The sequence below is a fragment of the Gadus chalcogrammus genome, chromosome 5 (genome assembly GCF_026213295.1).
Source record: "Gadus chalcogrammus isolate NIFS_2021 chromosome 5, NIFS_Gcha_1.0, whole genome shotgun sequence".
Taxonomy (NCBI): Eukaryota; Metazoa; Chordata; class Actinopteri; order Gadiformes; family Gadidae; genus Gadus; species Gadus chalcogrammus.
The window spans coordinates 557892-576513 of record NC_079416.1 but is presented as its reverse complement, the minus strand read 5'-3'; the positions used below and the strand labels follow the sequence as shown (position 1 = coordinate 576513).

At 42.4% G+C, this 18622-nt stretch overlaps 1 non-coding gene across 1 annotated transcript; it reads right to left on the bottom strand.

Annotated features, from left to right (window-relative positions):
- Nucleotides 1–964: 964 nt before the first annotated feature.
- On the bottom strand, nucleotides 965–1037 carry trnav-cac (transfer RNA valine (anticodon CAC)). The gene has a single exon. It is a non-coding gene; the product is annotated as a tRNA-Val (tRNA).
- Between the last annotated feature and the right edge of the window lie 17585 nt (nucleotides 1038–18622).

The window sequence follows — 18622 nt, the reverse complement described above, 5'->3', positions numbered from 1 at the left end:
GCTGAAGGCTCTGTTCAAGATAGACTCATGCACGAATAGCTGCTTGATAGTAAAGCAGGAGAATTTAAAACATTACTTTGTTGATCTCAACAGTATGCTGTTTCCGCCCAGTTTTGAACCGGGGACCTTTCGCGTGTGAGGCGAACGTGATCAACCACTACACTACGTAAACACATACACGGATAATCTGGCAACCCATCAGAATCCCGGTCATCAACCGTCCAGTCTAGTTCCACAACCATTTAATGGAACCAGGGTCCGAGTGGTCAGGTGGTGAATGTAAGTGGTATATCATACATATTTGAAACATATTTGTCCTAAAATCCCTTCGCCCATCTGCTAACCCGCGGGGAACAATGCTAGCACGCTAGCCTCAATTGTAAAGTCGTAACGACAGCGGCCAAAGCCCGCCACGACATGCTAATGGACTACGAACCGTCCATTGCACGCTAGACGATCCAGGATGAGACGGTTACCCCAGAAGTCCATGCTGGAGAGGTGCACGTAGAAGACTCAGTAACGCTAGGCAAAACAGGAAAGGAGGTTGACAACCAAGACACTCCTAGAACTTCTCACAACTAGAGTTAGAGTTTAACTTTCATACAGTCTATGCCTCTCAACTGCGAGCAGCTAAATACAAATACTCTCACCAGGTTTCCACCCGGTCCTCGAAACCGGGGACCCTTTCGCGTGTAAGGCGAACGTGATAACCCTACACTACGGAAACCGGTTGAGAATGAAAAAAACCTAGAAAATATTGTCATCAGAAGCACCCGCATGAACAGGTTTTCCGCGTTGGTTTAAATACTTAATAATATGACGAGGCTATCGGTTCAAGAGGTGACGTGGTGCCAAGTAGACGCTGCTGATGGTTCTGTTCAAGATAGACTCTTCACAAATAGCTACTTGATAGTAAAGCAGGAGAATTTAAACATTAACTTTGTATACCTCAAAAACGTTATGCTGTTTCCACCCGGTTTCGAACCGGGAACCTTTCGCGTGTGAGGCGAACGTGATAACCACTACACTACGGAAACCAGTGGCGGATGGTGGTTTTTAAAGTGAGCGAGGAAGGACTGCGCGCTTGGTTGCCATTGGCCTGTTTGCACTGTTGGTGTATGGTGGCATAAGAATGTGAGACTCTAGTTGTTTCAGGGTGTTTTGGTGAACTAAAAAATAGCAGGGAGGGAGTTATGTGAATAAAATGTATACAAAGCCACCAGTGGCAACACCATAATTTGAGAAGGAAAGGATGCAAAGCATATTAGTCAAATCAGGCCTACTATTGATTTGTAAAAGTAAATAAAAAAATCTGGGCCTATCATTGGGCCTATTTTTGCCCTCACTGACTGAAGTTATTTAGCTATGTTTATTTTCAGTTACAATTGTTTTTTAGAAAAGACTCAAGAACCAAAGTGATGCCATTTAAAATGCATCATGCTCTGAATCATTCACTAACACCCTTTCCACAATATCAAACAGAGCGGTCAGAGTAACAAACTAGTAAAAGAACAACAAGAACATTTTTTCAAAACTATTTACATGGGCTGTAAGCCTAACTATTCAGATTGAGGGACTTAATTTATAGATCAGGTCAATCCTCCTTGCTGTTTGCGTTGCGAAGACAACATCAGTGAAACCATGAACAGCTCACGTTGGAGATTTGCTATTATTCATAAGCAAACAAGGCCAGCAATAAAGTCGATTGCTTGTAATGCTACCAGTAAGCCATGCGTACCTAGCAAACCATGTAGCACTCACAACACTGACGTTGCCATTACTTCTGGTGACCTTGATTTTGGGAAGTGGTCTACCTCTTTCTTTGGTCGCTAACTTAGCACTGTAACTGAATGAATGGAATGATTTTTGTAATAAGACGTTAACAATGTCCTCCGTTTCCAATGTTTCCATTGTTCTTTTAGGATCTCGCTATCGCAGATTTCACTTGCTCTGCGTCTCGACTGAGCACCGCGGTAATGCAGACCGGGTTTGTTATCAATACCGTTGCCAGATTGGGCAGATTTCCCGCCCAAAGATAATTGTCCCAGCCTAACATGGTTAAAAGTAGCCCAATTGGGTGGGAAATCGGACCAATCTGGCAACACTGCTCAACGTCCAGGGATCCTGCTAATTGGTTCATAGCGCAGACGGATAGATTTCTGCGCGAATCAGACCCCTTAAGGTCCCACCCACTCAGAGGAGGATTTTCCTCCTCTCTCCCATTGAAACCCATGTTATCCACCGGCCGCCAGTACTTTCGGGGAAATGAATGGGAGTCAACGGAGGCGGAGGGAGGACGTTCCTCCCTGAAGTAATTGTCAATAGGCGATAGGGGGTGCTAATGTCCCTTTACTCAGGGAAACGAACATTATATATTCAAAGGCAATAAAGTAGTCATATTTAAGGGCATTAATTCATTACAATAGTCTGGGCAATCTACATTTTTTATTCTCAACAATGTTAGGGAGGATATTCATCCCTCTCCTCAATGGAGAAGCCTCCACTGACGGAAACACATACACGGAGAATCAGGCAACCCATCAGAATCCCGTCATCAACCGTCCAGTCGAGTTCACACCATTTAATGGAACCAGGGTCAGAGTGGTCAGGTGTGAATGTAAGTGGTTATATCATACATATTTTAAACATATTATCCTAAACATCCATTCGCCCATCTGCTACAGCGGGGAACAATGCTAACACGCTAGGCCTCAATTGTGAAGTCGTAACGACAGCGGCCAAAGCCCGCCACGACATCCCAATGGCCTACGAACCGTCCATTGCATGCTAGACGATCCAGGATGAGACGGTTACCCCAGAAGTCCATGCTGGAGAGGTGCACGTAGAAGACTCAGTAACGCTAGGCAAATCAGGAAAGGAGGTTGACACCCAGACACTTCTCACAAGTTTAAATTTCATACAGTCTATGCTCTCAACTGCGAGCGCTAAATAGAATCTTTCACTGTGTTTCCGCCCTGTCTCGAACCGGGGACCTTTCGCGTGTTAGGCGAACGTGATAACCACTACACTACGGAAACCAGTTAGTTTGAATAAAACCCTAGAAAATTTTGTCAGCAGAAGCTCCCGTTTGAACACGTTTTCAGCACAGGTTTAAACACTTAATAATATGACGAGGCTATCGGTTGAATAGGTGGCGTGGTGCCCAGTAGTCACTGCTGAAGCTCCTATTCCAGACAGACTTTTCCCGAATTGATGCTTGATAGTTAAGCCGGAGAATTTAAACAATAAATTTGTAAGTAATGCTGTTTCCGCCCGGTCTTGGACCGGGGACCTTTCGCGTGTAAGGCGAACGTGATAACCACTACACTAAGGAAACCTGTGAGAATGAAAAAACCCTAGGAAATAATGTCACCAGAAGCACCCGCATGAACAGGTTTTCCGCGTTGGTTTAAATACTTAATAATATGACGAGGCTATCGGTTCAAGAGGTGGCGTGGTGCCAAGTAGACACTGCTGAAGGTTTGTTGAAGATTAATCGAGATATAAAACACTTAGACTAATTCAAGAGAGAGAGAGAGTAAAAGAAATCGAGGGGTCCGGAGCAAGAATTGACAAAAGACTTTATCGTGAAGAAAAACAACAACGACAACAGCCTGAGTAGATCTACAGAGTCACTGCTCGTCAACAGATTCCAGCCTCTTCTTAAACACACAATAGCACAGTACTCAGCAGTTTCTTGTTTTCGGTGTCCACACATAATCAAACACAGATTCTTCTAAACAGATGGTCACCGAGATAGTCGAGGACCCAGGAAGTGGAGTCAGCATGCATTGTCTCAGTAGCTTCCTGCTGTTGGGGTTGGGCCCCAACTCCTGCTCTGACCCAAGACTCCCAGGCCTCGTGACCAGCCCTGGATCAAAATCCAAGAAGCTTTACATGTTTTCTACCATTAGATATACAGGCCTAATAATAATCATAGTTTACCATAGAATATAATCATTAATTTCTACCACAGGTTCTGTTCAAGATAGACTCTTCAAGAATAGCTACTTGATAGTAAAGCAGAAGAATTTAAACATTAACTTTGTATACCTCAAAACAGTAATGCTGTTTCCGCCCGGTTTCGAACCGGGGACCTTTCACGTGTGAGGCGACCGTGATAACCACCACACTACGGAAACACATACACGGAAAATCTGGCAACCCATCAGAATCCCGTCATCAACCATCCAGTCTAGTTCACAACATTTAATGGAACCAGGGTCAGAGTGGTCAGGTGTGAATGTAAGTGGTTGTATCATACATATTTGAAACATATTATCCTAAACATCCATTCGCCCATCTGCTACAGCGGGGAACAATGCTAACACGCTAGGCCTCAATTGTAAAGTCGTAACGACAGCGGCCAAAGCCCGCCACGACATGCCAATAGCCTACGAACCGTCCATTGCATGCTAGACGATCCAGGATGAGACGGTTACCCCAGAAGTCCATGCTGGAGAGGTGCACGTAGAAGAATCAGTAACGCTCGGCAAATCAGGAAAGGAGGTTGACACCCAGACACTTCTAAGAACTTCTCACAACTAGAGTTCGAATTTAACTTTCATAGGCCGTTTCTCAATTCCTAGCACTCGTACTACGGACTCGATGACTTGCAAGCACGTACTTGGCAAGTCTGTACTTCAAGCACATTGTTACGGCCGTGAGCCGACCGCATTGTCCCCCCTCCCTCTGCATGCGCTACCCCTCCTGTTTTCCCCAGAGCAGCTCAAGTGGGCGGGTCCTTCCATCCCCGGAACCAACCAGAGAGCGACGGCGCCGTGGAGGCGTATAAAAGCCTGATGCGTCTTGCAAGCGGCGGCAGACACCTGTAGAGAATCTAGGCGCGTAGTCGCATTCGTTGAGAGGTTACGTTTGTGTGTTCCCAGATTTGGGCCAGGGTAAGAAGAATCCCTCAGTACTGACGTTGTTCATTTGCACTAATTTAGGTTTGTCTTGTTTAGCCACACTAGGTTTAGGGGGTGCTGATCATTTGTATTTCTGTTTTCGTTATGCTAGAGTAGCCAGTTAGGATTTGTTTTAGGACCGTTCGTATTTAGTTATTAGACAGGTAGCTCCATTTTATTTGAAGGAGTTCTCTTTGGTTATATTTGTTCTTTGCTTTGACAGCACCTAGCGTAGGGTGACCAGACGTCCCCGATTTCCGGGGACAGTCCCTGTTTTCGGTGATCTGTCCCCGGTCAAAGCTGTCCCCAGAAATGTCCCGATTTTGACACTGAATGGGGGAAAAATGCGCGCTGACTCAAACACCAGTTATTACGGTAGTATTTAACGCATCACCAGAGAAGACGTCGTATGACGTACAGACGTTATCAGGGCGTACGACCAGACGCAGCAGCGTCAACAACAACAATCTAGGGGCGGCAAAAAGGAAAAAGAGAAGATCAGCGGTCTCATAAATGGTATGTTGTGTATGAACTTATTTATTTTGTGTGAATTGGCAGTAGACTTGGCTGTGTGTGTGTGTGTGTGTGTGTGTGTATGTGAGAAGTGATGTAACGTTAAAATAAGTATGATTGTTATCTGAACTGAAGACCTAACGTAACGTTATAAAAGTCAGTGACCGTTAAGATCATGACAATGTTTTCATATCTGTCATTAGTGAAGCTGTAATGTTAACGTTAGCATGAGATTACCAGGTGATGACATTGTAGTGGCTCTGTTTTGGAAGAGGGGGAGGTGGAAGACTGCTTTGGTAGCATATGATTTTCCTGTAGGCATAGGGACCTGAGACTGTTAAAATAATAATAATGATGATATTATTCATTAATAATAAATGAATAAATAATAAGTCAATGGTTGATAGTTGTGTGTGCTAGGCTGCTGTTTTTGTGTCGGGCTGTGTGGCAACCGGTATCACGCAATTGCGTGCTCCTGCGCACGAACGTTAATCTATTGAAGCGTGTTCCCGAGCACGATAGTCCGACTTTTTGCGTGTTACACAAAACGAAATGTAAACCAATGCATTCTGAATGGGAGTGTTCTAAGACAATTAACGTGCTCCACAAAACGGTACGAGAGAGAGAGAAGAGAGAGCGGGAGGGACAGAGAGAGAGAGAGAGCGAGAGAGGCTTCAGAAAGGGTGTGCGCAGATAGTACAGTGCACCCTAGTTATGTTTATGCCAAAACCTATATATATAATTAGGCTGTGGAAATTGCAATAAGTTAAGAACACAACTTCGCACGTTGAGCACACAGCCGTGTGACTCGTTTATTTTGTAAAAAAGAAAACCGGAAAACAAAGCGTGCTGAAGGTAAACAAATCCAGCATGGTCTGTGACGTCATGAGACGCACGTTAGTTGAAGGGGGGGGGGGGGGGGGGGACACGTTTGTTGAGGGGGGGGAGACACGTTTGTAGGGGGGGGGCACGCGAGAGTTGGTTTTTATTGAACGCTCGACAACGAGAGTTGGTTTTTATTGAACGAGACTTCAACACGGAACAGCTGCACGAAACGATGGTCACGTCACTCTCGGTGACGGTGTCGACAATAATGAACACACGAACAATGTTAATAGAACAACACACAACCACATAACATCCCGAACCCATTAACCCCACTTAATCCTAACAACAAAACAAGTTAACAAAAGCCCCATTTGTCAACTGAGAACCCCAATTCCCAGAATCCCCCGCGGCTCCGGAACACGGCGTAGCTTATATTAATCTTTATTATCTGAATGGGAAATGCAATATTTTAGGACAGATACACCATTAAACGCGTTTCTAATGACATTTCTAGCGAGAAATGTACATTTTCCTTACATAATCTTCAGTCAGTGAATGTGTATGATCTTTATTAATCTTTATTGTCTGAATGGGAAATGCAATATTTTAGGACAGATACACGATTAAACGTGTTTCTAATAACATTTCTAGCGAGAAATGTACATTTTCCTTACATAATCTTCAGTCAGTGAATGTGTATGATCATTATTAATCTTTATTATCTGAATGGGAAATGCAATATTTTAGGACCGATTCACCGTTAAACGTGTTTCTAATAACATTTCTAGCGAGAAATATACTTTTTACTTGCATAATCTTCAGTCAGTGATTGTGTCTGATCTTTAGTTTTATAGTTATTAGGATTTGATCGGCTCGCTCGCATGTTTCAACGACGTCAGGTTGCTTTCGCTAAACTAGCAGCTCACGTGCTTCCTGCGTTTGTGTTATTAAACTGTTACTTTATGTAACTTTTAATGATATCATCTTGTTACAAACACGTATATCTGAGAGCCAACCCAGTCGCCAAAAGCATACGTTGACAGTGTACTTTTCGTGAACACTGGATTACGTCGCATTTCAACATAAAATAGCGTGTTATACACACACACACACGCACGCACACGCACAGACACACACACACAAGCACACACAGCACGCACAGACACAGACACAGCACACACACACACACACACACACACACACACACACCACACACACACACACACACACACACACACACGCACACACTCACACGGTGCATTTCGCTGCTAAAACAACAACAAAAAATATTCCCTCAAATATTATTACTTTCAAAACGTTGGCCAAAATGGCCAATAATATCATTTTTTATTTGGGATGCTTCTAGGACATTTTGGGTGGATTTTGAACGGTATGTGGGGGGCACGTTTTTTGCAGGACCTGGCAACCCTGCGCTGTTGCCCGAGATCTGGATCCACCCCGCGTGGTGCCGTCCCTTTTGACCTTTTGACCCCAGACTTCTGGGGGAATAGCTGAATCAATTCATTAGTCAATCAGAAGCATGTAAATATGTTCCGGTGGCGTAAGAGACGAACAAGGTGTCCTTCAACATCTACGCTTCCAGGAGATTGCAACGGTGCCACACATGAGCATATTCAAACATGTTTAATGGTAGTAATTAGCTGTCGAAATTGGAGGCCTTAATCAATACTGAGCAGCTATTGATTTGCTTCCCGATAAAGATTTGTCACAAATACATGTTATTTAGCATCTACACGTTGAGCTGAGTCCAATGACACCAAGAACGACACTCTAGCTAATGGTAACATGTATTTTACATGGTACACCTAGGTCTAGGACATGATCTCGGTGTAGCAAGAGGCCGAGCTTGATCTCATTGGACTCAGCTTAACGTGTAGATGCTAATTAACATGTAATTTGTCAAAAATCTCCATCGGGAAGCAAATCTATAGCTGGTCATTATTGATAAAGGCCTCCAAAATCGACAGCTAATTACTCCCCTGAAACATATTCAAATATGATCATGTGTGGCACTGTTGCAATCGTCTCGAAACGTAGATGTCAAAGGACACCTTGTTTGCTCTGTTGCACCACCGGGAAGATATTTTCATACTTCTAATGGATTGATTCATGTTTTAAGGTTCTCGGAGTGAGACTTATGGCTGCAGCAGAAGTGTTGAGACGAAAGATGATATCAAGAGATTTATAGAATATTCCCATTCACATTATGATTCTTCGTCGTAACATCCGACCAAACATCCTTTACATTCACAGAGCGAAGATTATGAAAGTCCAGGCTCAGCAAGTGCTCCATCTGCACCCAGCGGCTCGCTTGCAAGATTTTGGCCTGAAGTTCTTCCCAGACCTACACCCTAGCCATCCAACATGCATATCTGAGAATCAGGCCTCTTTAATAAGGACAAAAAGTTATGAGAGAAACACACATTAACTTTTTGTTATCTCATAAGCGGCGTGGTGCCGGCTCCTTTTGACCTTTTGACCCCCGACTTCAAAAACGTGGCCACAGGCCAGCTGTGTCTACACACCTTTAGCCACAAATGTACACCTCCATCCCACAAAAAATGGGGACTAGAAACTAACCTCTGTCTTATGTACATTTACTGTACTGTTGGAGGTCACGCCCCTTTGCCGACCTTTTCGAGATAGCTAGGGATGCTAAAATGTTTACACACATTTCCCGGGGCCCGTGTACGACATATCCGAGATTTGGAGTTCTAGCCCTTAGAGAAAAAAAGTTTTCCCAAATGGAGTGTCATTTGGACAAAGCCCCTCAGAAGTGTAGCCTGCAAGACCTAATGGTTCAGAATGTGGTGGAAAAACAGTTTTTGAGATAGGAAGGTCCTACCGCCCTGAAATTTTAATACCTTATTCTAGGGCCTAACTGGGACCTCCGCACCGAAACTTGGCCCGGTCGGACCCCGACCGGGGCGTGACCTCGAGGGCAGGCCCCCCCTTCCTGCCCTCGGGGTCCGACCGGGCCAAGTTTCGGTGCGGAGGTCCCAGTTAGGCCCTAGAATAAGGTATTAAAATTTCAGGGCGGTAGGACCTTCCTATCTCAAAAACTGTTTTTCCACCACATTCTGAACCATTAGGTCTTGCAGGCTACACTTCTGAGGGGCTTTGTCCAAATGACACTCCATTTGGGAAAACTTTTTTTCTCTAAGGGCTAGAACTCCAAATCTCGGATATGTCGTACACGGGCCCCGGGAAATGTGTGTAAACATTTTAGCATCCCTAGCTATCTCGAAAAGGTCGGCAAAGGGGCGTGACCTCCAACAGTACAGTAAATGTACATAAGACAGAGGTTAGTTTCTAGTCCCCAATTTTTGTGGGATGGAGGTGTACATTTGTGGCTAAAGGTGTGTAGACACAGCTGGCCTGTGGCCACGTTTTTGAAGTCGGGGGTCAAAAGGTCAAAAGGAGCCGGCACCACGCCGCTTATGAGATAACAAAAAGTTAATGTGTTTCTCTCATAACTTTTTGTCATTATTAAAGAGAGGCCTGATTCTCAGATATGCATGTTGGATGGCTAGGGTGTAGGTCTGGGAAGAACTTCAGGCCAAAATCTTGCAAGCGAGCCGCTAGGTGCAGGTGCAACGAGATGGAGCACTTGCTGAGCCTGGACTTTCATAATCTTCGCTCTGTGAATGTAAAGGATGTTTGGTCGGATGTTACGACGAAGAATCATAATGTGAATGGGAATATTCTATAAATCTCTTGATGTCATCTTTCGTCTCAACACTTCTGCTGCAGCCACTTAAAGTCTCACTCCGAGAACCTTAAAATATGAATCAATCCATTAGAAGTATGAAAATATCTTCCCGGTGGTGCAACAGAGCAAACAAGGTGTCCTTTGACATCTACGTTTCGAGACGATTGCAACAGTGCCACACATGATCATATTTGAATATGTTTCGGGGAGTAATTAGCTGTCGATTTTGGAGGCCTTTATCAATAATGACCAGCTATAGATTTGCTTCCCGATGGAGATTTTTGACAAATTACATGTTAATTAGCATCTACACGTTAAGCTGAGTCCAATGAGATCAAGCTCGGCCTCTTGCTACACCGAGATCATGTCCTAGACCTAGGTGTACCATGTAAAATACATGTTACCATTAGCTAGAGTGTCGTTCTTGGTGTCATTGGACTCAGCTCAACGTGTAGATGCTAAATAACATGTAATTTGTGACAAATCTTTATCGGGAAGCAAATCAATAGCTGCTCAGTATTGATTAAGGCCTCCAATTTCGACAGCTAATTACTACCATTAAACATGTTGAATATGCTCATGTGTGGCACCGTTGCAATCTCCTGGAAGCGTAGATGTTGAAGGACACCTTGTTCGTACTCTTACGCCACCGGGAACATATTTACATGCTTCTGATTGACTAATGAATTGATTCAGCTATTCCCCCAGAAGTCTGGGGTCAAAAGGTCAAAAGGGACGGCACCACGTCGGGGTGGATCCAGATCTCGGGCAACAGCGCAGGGTTGCCAGGTCCTGCAAAAAACGTGCCCCCCACATACCGTTCAAAATCCACCCAAAATGTCCTAGAAGCATCCCAAAAAAAAATGATATTATTGGCCATTTTGGCCAACGTTTTGAAAGTAATAATATTTGAGGGAATATTTTTTTGTTGTTGTTTTAGCAGCGAAATGCACCGTGTGAGTGTGTGCGTGTGTGTGTGTGTGTGTGTGTGTGTGTGTGTGTGTGTGTGTGTGTGTGTGTGTGTGTTGTGTGTGTGTCTGTGTCTGTGTGTCTGTGCGTGCTGTGTGTGTGTGTGTGTCTGTGCGTGTGCGTGCGTGGTGTGTGTGTGTATAACACGCTATTTTATGTTGAAATGCGACGTAATCCAGTGTTCACGAAAAGTACACTGTCAACGTATGCTTTTGGCGACTGGGTTGGCTCTCAGATTACGTGTTTGTAACAAGATGATATCATTAAAAGTTACATAAAGTAACAGTTTAATAACACAAACGCAGGAAGCACGTGAGCTGCTAGTTTAGCGAAAGCAACCTGACGTCGTTGAAACATGCGAGCGAGCCGATCAAATCCTAAAACTATAAAACTAAAGATCAGACACAATCACTGACTGAAGATTATGCAAGTAAAAAGTATATTTCTCGCTAGAAATGTTATTAGAAACACGTTTAACGGTGAATCGGTCCTAAAATATTGCATTTCCCATTCAGATAATAAAGATTAATAATGATCATACACATTCACTGACTGAAGATTATGTAAGGAAAATGTACATTTCTCGCTAGAAAAGTCATTAGAATCGCGTTTAATCGTGTATCTGTCCTAAAATATTGCATTTCCCATTCAGACAATAAAGATTAATAAAGATCATACACATTCACTGACTGAAGATTATGTAAGGAAAATGTACATTTCTCGCTAGAAATGTCATTAGAAACGTGTTTAATGGTGTATCTGTCCTAAAATATTGCATTTCCCATTCAGATAATAAAGATTAATATAAGCTACGCCGTGTTCCGGAGCCGCGGGGGATTCTGGGAATTGGGGTTCTCAGTTGACAAATGGGGCTTTTGTTAACTTGTTTGTTGTTAGGATTAAGTGGGGTTAATGGGTTCGGGATGTTATGTGGTTGTGTGGTGTTCTATTAACATTGTTCGTGTGTTCATTATTGTCGACACCGTCACCGAGAGTGACGTGACCATCGTTTCGTGCAGCTGTTCCGTGTTGAAGTCTCGTTCAATAAAAACCAACTCTCGTTGTCGAGCGTTCAATAAAAACCAACTCTCGCGTGCCCCCCCCCTACAAACGTGTCTCCCCCCCTCAACAAACGTGTCCCCCCCCCCCCCCCCCCCCCCCCCCCCTTCAACTAACGTGCGTCTCATGACGTCACAGACCATGCTGGATTTGTTTACCTTCAGCACGCTTTGTTTTCCGGTTTTCTTTTTACAAAATAAACGAGTCACACGGCTGTGTGCTCAACGTGCGAAGTTGTGTTCTTAACTTATTGCAATTTCCACAGCCTAATTATATATATAGGTTTTGGCATAAACATAACTAGGGTGCACTGTACTATCTGCGCACACCCTTTCTGAAGCCTCTCTCGCTCTCTCTCTCTCTCTGTCCCTCCCGCTCTCGCTCTTTCTCTCTCTCTCGTACCGTTTTGTGGAGCACGTTAATTGTCTTAGAACACTCCCATTCAGAATGCATTGGTTTACATTTCGTTTTGTGTAACACGCAAAAAGTCGGACTATCGTGCTCGGGAACACGCTTCAATAGATTAACGTTCGTGCGCAGGAGCACGCAATTGCGTGATACCGGGTTGTGTGTGGGTAACAAATGACTGTAGTAGTTATAAATGCAGACCATTTGATTAGCTGATGCCCTGAGTCACTGTTTTATATGTCACTGTTTTTAGTAAAGGTATTATAAATAAATAAATAAATAAGTAAACAACAGAGAAGGAGAGAAGATGAAAAGAGCAGGAGAATAGTGTGGAAAGGCAGAAATAAAGAAGTAAACAACAGAGTGAAGGAGAGAAGAGGAAAAGAGCAGGATAATAGTGTGGAAAGGCGGAAATAAAGAAGTAAACGACAGAGGGAAGCTAAGAAGAGAAGAGAAGAAGGGTGAAGAAAAGAAAAGCATTGAGGGAGAAGAGAACAGACGAGAGTCTTACATCTTTTTATATGTTTGACTTGGTAATTATTATTAATTACATCTTGATGATATTTACTAGCTACTGGTCTGGCAGCTGTCTTTGCACATGACACTTAACTTTGGAAGAGAGATTTTTTTCTCATGTATTATTCTATATTTATGTTTTTGACACTGCTGTGCACTACTGATGCATGATATTTGTGGCTGCTGATATTTTGATTTATTAACCTTTTGCAGGGGCGCCACCAGGGATGTTGGGCCCCATGAAAAGATATCACACTGGGTCCCACCATCACACACAGGCAACGCCAACCATGTGCAGTTTCTGTAACCACACCTCTGTGAAGGCTTCAATATCTTATAGTCCGTTACTAACTTTACAATATCTACTGACACTGAGCTGTGATAATATAACACTGTGAAGACATGCAGGAAACATTCTGCATACTGATAAAGTGTTTGTTTAATTATAATTGATTTTCTATTCAAATCCATCAATGATGTTTTTTATTAACATAACTAATGTTCTAATATTTTTTCAGGGCCCCTGTCAGTCACTGGCCCACAGAATTGTCCTAACTTTTCGCCCCCTAATGGCGCCTCTGACTTTTTGTTTAATAAAAGCTGGTTAAAATACATGAAAAAGTACTAGATTTCAGAAATCTGGTCACCTTACACAAATCGTCGGGAATCCATTTAGGTGGTTCGGCCCACACAGGACAGTAGCCTACAAGACCACACAGAACAAGTCTGACTGGACACACACACACAATACATCACATTAAAACTAGACACACGTTGATAGATAGATAGATAGATAGATAGACAGATAGGCCTAGATAGATAGATATGTTCCGTTATTTGCCTTGCGGAGCCAACCAGTCCGTGCACGTATGCAAATTAGCCATGTGGCAATGTCTATTTGTTTTGAGTGCGACGAATGAGTGCAGATCATGATTTGCAGATGCAGATCAGTGAAACATATTTTAACTAGCCTACTACAGCACGCAGGGGTTTTTGTTCTCGGTTGTAATTAGCCTACATTTTAGGAGTTTTTTATATTGGGGGGAATCACTGTCCTACTTGTTGTCGAAGCACTTTATCCAACAAGCTAAACCATCTCGGCAATATGGCCAAAGTGTATGGGAGTTCACCGTCTTTGATATGGCTGTCTGTACTAAAAGCATACCGCTCCTTTAAATGCGTCTGCATAATTGTATTGTATGTCATGAGCGACTTGAGCGACCAAAGCGAACAGAAATATTTGCAGCGAAACTTTGTGAGCGACCAAATCGTCTGGTCGCTCCTGGTGTGGACGTACGGTTAAAAAGGAACAATTAAATCAAGCAGCAGAAACAACCGTGGCAAAAAGATGTCAGTGGTATTTTCTTATTTACTTTATTTTCCACGGTCACTTTTTGTTTGTGGAGGTAAATGGTAATGAGGAAACCCTTCCGTTTCATTCAAACTCACTTCCGTTTCATTCAAACTCTCTTACACATACTACTATACTCTCTTACATACACTACTACACTGTAAACCCGAATTTTGCTGGTTTGTTATCTTAACAACGGTTTTCTTGTCAATATGACATGGGTGTGTGTAGAAAGTTTATTTAACTTAAAATAATTAATTGACAACGCCTCAACTACATGGAAGTTAACCAAATTGAAAATCAATGTTATGTTAGCTAGATAGTCCAAGCTGAGTTAAAAAACAAGGCTAATTGTGCTTCATTACGTGGTACGTTTTGCGTCACGTGGTACGTTTTGCGTGCCTGCGTGACTTTGAATCCACATTGAAGCGGCCATATTTCTGCGCACAGTCGAAAGGAGAAACGAAGAGGAGTCGTTTATTTGAAAAAAGGTGAGCGTAAATTCTTAAGAAACATTTAATGTGTTTGGTCGTCTGTGATACTCGTTTATTGTAAACTTAACTGAAAAAAATGTTGAGTTATTCTTGGTAATCGTTATTCACCAACGTCTTACTACTTAAACAATATTATATAGTCGAACACAGTACAAATCATCGAAAGTGGTAGGCCTACTTTTACGACGGAGTATTGGGGCCACACGTGAAGAAAAATATATTTTTGCCGTGACGAGATTAAAATCGACACGTCGACTTTAAAGTCAACACTTGGACATCAAACTCGAAATATCGAGGATAAAGTTGAAAAGTCATGTCGACTTTAATCTCGACGTGTGCATTTTCCGTTCCTCTGTCAGCACGCTGACGCTCCGGGCATCCTCCCAAGCGTGCAGCGGATGACACAAAGTAGTCGGCAATAACTCTGGGGTCATTGTTTGTGGTGTAGGCCTCCATCCAAACAATATAGCGACTAAAACCGTCAATGCAACCCATGATGGCAATGCCGCACTTCTACAGCGGATGACTACTTCGTGTCATCCGTTGCACGCTTGGGAGGATGCCCAGAGTGTCTGCGTGCTGACAGGAACGGAAAATGGACACGTCGAGATTAAAGTCGACATGACATTTCAACTTTATTCTCGACATTTCGATTTAATCTCGTCACGGCAAAAATATTTTTTTGCTTCACGTTTGGCCCTAATACTCCGTCGTAGCCTACTACTTTTCATAGTCACTGGCGGCAAAAAACGAATTAAAATAAATTCAACTAGTAGCTTTTTACACGAGGCACCTATAAAATGGCTGCCATACATAACGTAGCTGTTAAGGGGTACTGCAGGTGCGGGCAGGCCGATACAGAGCACCGTCGAAGCCTCGTGTGTCTCGTCGCCTGGTTGTTCACACGCCAGACACTTCTCGGACGGCAGAGTTGTCCGCCCATTCAATATTTAACCGTTAACCTTCGTTCAAACGTTTAACTAATCTTCAACGCAATCTTCAAGCGGGTTGGTTTCTGACATACGTCAGACCTGTGTTGATGGTAAAACAATAAGTGTTTTTAATTTTTTACTATCATTACCAAGAACACACGTTTGACCTGCTTGAAGATTGCCTTAAAATAAGGGGATTTTTAGACGTGAATGGAACTCTGCCCCGGGTGTTTACCACGCGGCAAGATGGCAGCGGCATTGCCGCATACGTGCCACTGAACAGCGCAGCTCAGGTGATATCTAGTCAGTGTATAGCTATGGTCGCTAAACGTTATTTCTTGTTGCACTTGCGCCAAAATAATTAATCGAGTGGAAATATGATTGTTATATATACCAGGCGTTTCTCTGTGGGGACCCCCGTTATATGGCTTAGAGGCTAGGTGCTTGCTACATCCGGGTGTACTTGGTAGAAGCGAAATGCTAAAAGCAATGCTTGCCTGTCCAATAGTAAGGGGCGAGGGAGGGCCTTCAGACCTGTCATGTAGGCCCCATCCATTTTTTGGGTGAAAACGGATAAGAGTTGATGCGCGCGCAGGCTTGAAGAGCGCGCGCGCGCAGGCTTGATGAGCGCGCGCAGTGTGTGTTAAAAGTTATTAATTCAATTAGGTCTTGTTCAGTGTTTATTGTGCTCACCTGTAGTCTTTTACAGGTTGTTTTTTTTATATTCATTGGCTGCTGTTCAGGTCTTCTGGGTGCTACTGTGTTTCATTTTTATGTAAAAATATTAAAATGTACAAATATTCATACTGTTTTGTGTAAATAGGAAAATATGAAATGGTTATTTAACTACCAATTTTTATTTTGTAAATTGCTATGTGGAAAATATAAAATGCTTATTGAAGTTGCATATCTGTCTTAATTCTCTTTTCTTTCTTTTTCCAGGTCTACATGCTTGAAATGGTAGAATGCAAACATAAATGAGTTGGCTTTGTAAGTACTGTACCTACTTCTCAGAAAATCGTAGAAGAATAATTGAACATTATAGAGCTGTCCATGGACATTTTGGAAGAAACTGTCCATTGCCCTGTATCTACAGTGACTGTCATCGAGTTTTCCGATCACAGCAATCCCTGAAAAACCACTTAACACAACATGGAGTTTCACAGCATGAACCTACTGGACATTTAAACTTTAAATTAACTGTCAGTTATGCGATTTCAATGAATCAGTGAATATAAAACAGTATTTCTCTCATCTTGGGAAACATCTTAAAAGTAAAGAGACTGTTACTTGCCCCTTTAATCATTGTTCTTTCAAATCAAGGGTTTACTCTACCTTTACTTCACAAAAGTCGATTTCATAACAATGTCACACTGCAAGACTTGAAATCTGACCTTGTTCTTCAAACAAATGTAAATGAGGGGCACCTGGTTGATCAAGTGCAGTCAGAAATCAGTGATGCTGAATTTTCTGGGGTTGAGAATTTAACCGAGCATGAAGTAAACACTGATACAGTTCAGGCTAGACTTGCATCTTTACTTCTGCGATTGCATACAGTTTTGCATGTCTCAAAGACAGCAGTTCAGCAAATAGTTACAGAATTTAGGGATATTGGTGTTTTAGTTGGTGAGCTAAACAAAAATATTCTTGATAAAGTATTGAGGCAGCATGGTTGTTCCATTGATGAAAGCACTTTAAATATAGTTAAAGATACTTTGTGCCAGACTAATCATTTTAGCTGTCTTTCAGAAGGTGGGTGTTTGGGAACTGACAAAAGAAGGTTATCATTTTTCAAAGAGAACTTCAGTGTTATTAACCCAGTTGAATATGTTTTAGATTTGTCATCAAAACGAACATTTGTTTATGTGTCAATCTTGGGTGTTCTTCAAGTATTGTTGAATAGGGGTGATGTACTTGACAGAGTTTTAGAAGAAAGACAAAAATTTCAATCTGGGCATTATGCATCTTTTTCTGATGCATCATACTGTAAGGAAACTCCACTTATTTCTGGTGAAGATCTAAGTATTTCTCTGGGCTTGTACATTGATGATTTTGAAGTCTGTAATCCTTTAGGACCTCAAGGAAAAAACATAAATTGTGTGCCATCTATTGGGTAATTGCTAATTTACCTGTAAGAGACCGATCATCCTTATGTACTATATATCTGGCTGCCCTATGCAAAAGTCAAGATGTTAAAACATTTGGTTACAGTCCAATTCTTCAACCATTGCTGAGAGACCTAAAATTGCTTGAAAATCAAGGTATTCACATCAATAGATTAGGAACTAGTGTGAGAGGCACAGTAATATACATTTCATCAGATAATTTGGGGGCACATTCTTTTGCTGGCTTTCAAGAATCATTTAATGTGGACAAGATTTGCAGATTTTGCCTTGCAGGTCGAAAAGATATTCAAACTTGTTCTGTAAGAAGTGGTGCATTTGTATTGAGAACAAGAGAGTCACATAACCTAGACCTCTCTGAGCTTAAGGACAATGTGACTTTGAAAAGTGTCAATGGGGTAAAAAGGGACTGTGTTCTAAATGAACTACAGTACTTTCATTGCATCACAGGGTTTCCACCTGACCTTTTGCACGATCTTTTGGAAGGCATTGTACCTTTTGAGCTGTGTTTGTGTTTGAAAAATTAATTCAAAAAAAAAAAATATTTCACTGTAGATCATTTAAATACTGCCATACAGCACTTCCCTTATAAGTTTTCAGACAAAACCAATTGTCCTCAGAAAATTCCAGTAAATTTTCATTTGGTCGTAACAATAGGAGGGAATGGCCATGAGAATGGACTCTGTTAAGGTTGTTGCCATTAATCATTGGTGAGTTTGTTCCTGAAAATGATAACGCTTGGTCTGTGATTCTCGAAATAAAAGACATTGTTGAAATCTTGGTATCGTC